Source organism: Tamandua tetradactyla, chromosome 21 (genome assembly GCF_023851605.1).
Source record: "Tamandua tetradactyla isolate mTamTet1 chromosome 21, mTamTet1.pri, whole genome shotgun sequence".
Taxonomy (NCBI): domain Eukaryota; kingdom Metazoa; phylum Chordata; class Mammalia; order Pilosa; family Myrmecophagidae; genus Tamandua; species Tamandua tetradactyla.
The window spans coordinates 46,064,384-46,069,965 of record NC_135347.1 but is presented as its reverse complement, the minus strand read 5'-3'; positions in this window follow the sequence as shown (position 1 = coordinate 46,069,965).

Genomic DNA, 5,582 nt, shown 5'->3' with positions numbered 1-5,582 from the left:
CAAGTAGTATAATTTTGATAAATTTAAATTGATTCTTTTTGCTCAGTTATGTTTTATGATTTTTTTGTGTTTTATGAAGACTTTGACTTTCCAAATTTGTAAAGATTTTTCTTTATTCTTTTCTCTAAGAATTTTGATGTTTTTTTTATTTTATATTTAGTTCTATTCTACACCTTAAATTAATTCTGCACATGTTTTTCTATCACTATTATCATTATTTTATATGAGCAGGCACCGGGAAATCGAACCCGGGTCTCCCGCATGGCGGATGAGAATTCTGCCACTGAGCCATCGTCACACCGCCCTGCATATGATTTTATTGTTTTTCTATTGCTGTGTTAAAAATTTATCATATTCTTATTGACTTAAAGAACAGAAATTTATTACATTACAATTCTGGAGGTTAAAATTTTGACATTGGTCTCAGTGGGCAAAAAGCAAAGTTTTGATAGGGCTGCCTCTTTTTCTAGAGTCCTTAGGGAGGAAACTGTTTCCTTATTCATTTGGGTTGTTGGCAGAGTTCAGGTCCCTGGGTAGAAAGACTGGGAACCCCATTTCTTTACTGGCTATTAGATGAGGGTCATTCAAGGTTTCAGAGGATGTCCACATTCCTTAGCTAGGAGCCCCTTTCTCCACCTTCACAACTGGCAAAGACAGATGGTGTCTCCTTTCACATCATATCTCATGTGAAACCGATTAAAAAGTGTCTTCACTTTTGAGTATTCCTGTGATTAATTTGGACCCATATAATCCAGGATAATTTCCCCTATTTTAAGGTCCTTAACTTAAATATATATATATATATTTAAGTTAAATATATATATTAAGTTAAATATATATATTTAAATATATATATATATTTAATATTTATATAAAATTTATATATATAAATATATATATATAAATAAATATATATGTATTTTTTCTTCTATAATGGATATCCAATTCTTCCAGCACCTTTTTTTTAAAAATGCTTTCCTCCCCATGGAAATGCCTTGGTATCTTTGTTAAATATCAATTGACCACATATGTTTGGATTTATTTCTGGGATATTAATTCTGCTACATTAATGTATATGCTTACCTTTCTGCAATACCTCACTTTCTTGAAGACTATGACTTTATAGTAAGTTTTGAAATTAGGTAAAATAAATCCTCCAAAATTTTCTTTTTTTTTTTTTTGAAAATTTAGGTTTTTTTTTTCCAATTTATCCACTACTATCCAATGTTTTCAGTGTAAAGGACTTGAAAATGTCTTACAATATATTTCTAATTATTTTATGACTTTTATTAATATTTTACATATCTAAAATTACATTTCCAATGGTTTGCTGCAAGCATATAAAGGTACAGTTTATATTTTATTAACCCTGCATCCTGTGATTTGCTATATTGACCTATTAGGTTTTGTCCTACTTTTGTATATTCCTTAGGATATTCTACGTAAACAACCCTGTCAACTGCAAATAGAGACAAGTTGGCTTATTATTTTTTAATGTTAACCCTTTGTTTCTTGCCTTATTACAATGACCAGGACAGTGTTGAGTAGAAGTGGTGAAAGAGAACATCTCTGTCTTATTTCCCTTCATGCAGGGGAGATTTTTCAATCCTTCATCATTAAACAAGAACCTAAAGGTAGATTTTTTTGTAGATGCCCTTTGTAAGATTGAAAAATTTTTTTTCTATTTCTAGTTTGCTAGTTTTTCTCATCAATATGTGTTGAATTTTGTCAAATGCTTTTCTTTCTTCTTTTTTTTTTTTGTATCTAATGATATGATCACAAGATTCTTGACCTTTGTTCTGTGTGTTAGCCCAGAGGCAGATGCCAAGATAGAATTACATGAAGAGATTTTCTTAGGACATCTACAAGCGAGACACTATGGAGAGGGTATCATGGTGATTAAGGAGCCATCAGACCATACAAGTTTGACACTGTGTGGAGAAGAGACAAATAGTAGATGCTGAGACATGTTCTAGGATATAGTGAATTCTATAGAATTATAATTCAAGAAGAATTATAGAAGCAGTAAGCAAATAATTTAAAATAAGTATGATTGTATTTAAGGTTTAAAGGGTCAATATTAGTAATTTGAAACAAAATGAGATACGAAAAAGGGTGAAGTAAAAATCTAGACATGCATATATAAATACATATTGAGATTATATATATATATATATAATATATTATATATATATATTATAAATATATATATAATATATTATATATATATATTATAAATATATATATAATATATTATATATATATATATTATAAATATATATATATATATATATTATAAAGTGAAGAACTCAATAGAAGGGATAAATTATGGAATGGACCACTGAAAAATCAATTTACAAGTAGAATGATCATATGGAGTACATTTCACAGAAGGTTTTGGGACAGAGTGAAGACAGAACACGTAAAATAAAACAAGAAATAGAGGAAATAGAAGTATAGATATCCTAAAAATAGGAATATCTATAGGAGCAAAATATAAAATTAGAAAAGAAGTATTTTAATAATTACGGACTAAAAAATTCCCAGATGCAGATAAATTTGAAAGACCTTATAAAATTGAGTTCATAGAGTGTATACTAGATGAAAGAAAAAAAAGCTTAGCTAAAACATATAGTAAAATTTAACATTAATTATAATCAGAAAAGTTTAAAACCTTATTAGAAAGATAATTAAGAGAGAATGGGTAAGGATATTTGTTAAATAGAAAGTCAATGAGGGATTACTATCTAGAATATACATGAAATTCATGCAAATTAACATGGGTAAAACAGCAAACCCCCAAGAGCAAAAGATAGGAATGAGATATCTAGAAGAGGGAATCTAAGAGGCTTATAAGCAAAAGAACGCATAAAAACTTAGTAACCATAAAAATGCAAATGAAAACAAAAATGAGAAATAACTTTACATTTTAGTCTGTTAAAACTTAGCTGAAAAATGTTATTTATTGGAGAGAAGTAGAAATTCTGGAACTTGCATGGATTGCTGATGAGAGTCATGCTGATACCATCATTTGGAGAGCCAGTTTGTAAAATTTCCTGTGATCCAACATTTTGGCTTCTGTATGTATGATCCAAAGGGGTTTGCTTTCATTAATATCCACTGCATAATTATTTGTGGCATTGGGGAGTTAGCTATACTTTCAGTGTTCACTGTTTGCATAGCTAAAAGGTAAACTTTAGTAGACAAATATTGTGGATTGTTATGAGCAGTTAAAAATAATGGTTGGGGGGGGTGCAAATGTAGTTCAGTGGTAGAACTCTTGCCTGCCATATGGGACACCCAGGCTCGATTCCCAGTCCATGTACTCCCCCTTCTCAAAAAACAAACAAGCAAACAAAAGAAAGAAAAAACAAACAAAAAATTCATCAAATGGTGTTACAATAATGGGATACTCATGTGGAAAAATAATGACATGTGACCCCTGCTATACAGCATCCAAAAAAAAGAAAGGTTGGATTTATGTATAGTTGTATTGGTGGAAAGATTTTTTCACAAATATAAAACAATTGGAGAAAAAAATTTAAAAAATATCAATATTGTGGTAGTGATTGCCCAAATAAATACACACATGACTAGGAAGCAATAAATAATTTACAAGAATACATACAAGCTAAAAGATGGATATTAAATAGATTAAATGCCTAAAGAAATGGGAGTATAGTGGGAATGGAGTATGGGAAAAAAGGGAATAGATAAATAAAATAAGAGTGAGGACTTGCCCAGACCAATGTTCATAATATGCCATGAATTGATTAACTCAACTTTGTGCAAAAGAGATCCAAGGAAAAAAAATAAACAAAAAAAGCAGCAATCATTCATTTTCTAAACCAGGTAATAACTCCACAATGTAATTTTTAAGCAAACAAGTTAAAAATACTTTGTTTTTTTTAATAACTTTGAAACTTTATATGGCATTTAACAATTTTATTTTTTTTCATTTATTAGTTATTCCTTGTCTAAGGGTGAAACTATTTTTTTATATAATGTGTTGGGTTGCAATGAAGATTACGTGAAACAATGCATACATAACCCTTAACAATTTGGTTGGAATAATGAAAATTCCCCAAATCAGGTACATATAAACTAGAAAAATAAAGGAACATTGAAATGGTGTAGCCAACAGGATATCCTTTGTATGTGTAAATGGATATGTCAATACCATGAGAATTATTATAGGAATTGGCTCACATGACATTGGGGATTGGCAAGTCCGAATTCATAAGGTGGGCTGCAAATTGAGAACAACTATGACTTATTCCATGAATTGCTCAGAAGCTGGCTGAAGTAGAATTGGAAATTCTTTCTGACTGTAGAAATCATCAGCTCTCCCTGTAAGGTCCTCAGCTGATTGGATGAGACCTCTCTCATTGTTGAAGGCAGGTCCCTGTGTGGATTGTAGCTGTAAGCAGCCAAAGGTGCCATCACATGACTGATGACTTAAATCCATGAAATATTGTTGCCCAGGGCCGACTAGGAAATTCGGACGGGCTCTTTCCCTGGCTGCGGCGACCAGCAACCCTCCCTGCGTTCGGACACCCTCCCTGCGTTCGGACCCCGGGCCGGCTCAAGCCGCTTCGGCTAGCGAACCCCCAGGACGGCGAGAGTTTTCCAAAGTTTAAGGTCCCACAGCACCTTTTACTGGTGGGACCCGCAGACAAACGTGTGCCACGAGCACCACCTACTGGGCAGGATAAGAAAAACAGAACCCAGAGATTTCACAGAAAAATATTACAACCTTGCTGGGTCCAACACCAAGAGAAATCTGAATAAATGCCCAGACGCCAGCAGCAGAAGATAACTGTCCACGCTCAAAAGATTGAGAATATGGCTCAGTCAAAGGAACAAACCAATAGCTCAAATGAGACACAAGAGCTGAGACAACTAATGCTGAATATACGAACAGAAATGGAAAACCTCTTCAAAAATGAAATCGATAAATTGAGGGAGGACATGAAGAGGACATGGGCTGAACATAAAGAAGAAATAGAAAAACTGAAAAAACAAATCGCAGAACTTATGGAAGTGAAGGATAAAGTAGCAAACATAGAAAAAATAATGGATAGCTACAATGTTAGATTTAAAGAGACAGAAGATAGAATTAGTGATTTGGAGGATGGAACATCTGAATTCCAAAAAGAGAAACTATAGGGAAAAGAATGGAAAAATTTGAACAGGGTATCAGGGAACTCAAGGACAATATGAACCGCACAAATATACGTGTTGTGGGTGTCCCAGAAGGAGAAGAGAAGGGAAAAGGAGGAGAAAAGCTAATGGAAGAAATTATCACTGAAAATTTCCCAACTCTTATGAAAGACCTAAAATTACAGATCCAAGAAATGCAGCGCACCCCAAAGAGATTAGACCCAAATAGGCGTTCTCCAAGACACTTACTAGTTAGAATGTCAGAGGTCAAAGAGAAAGAGAAGATCTTGAAAGCAGCAAGAGAAAAACAATCCATTACATACAAGGGAAACCCAATAAGACTTTGTGTAGATTTCTCAGCAGAAACCATGGAAGCTAGAAGACAGTGGGATGATATATTTAAAATACTAAAAGAGAAA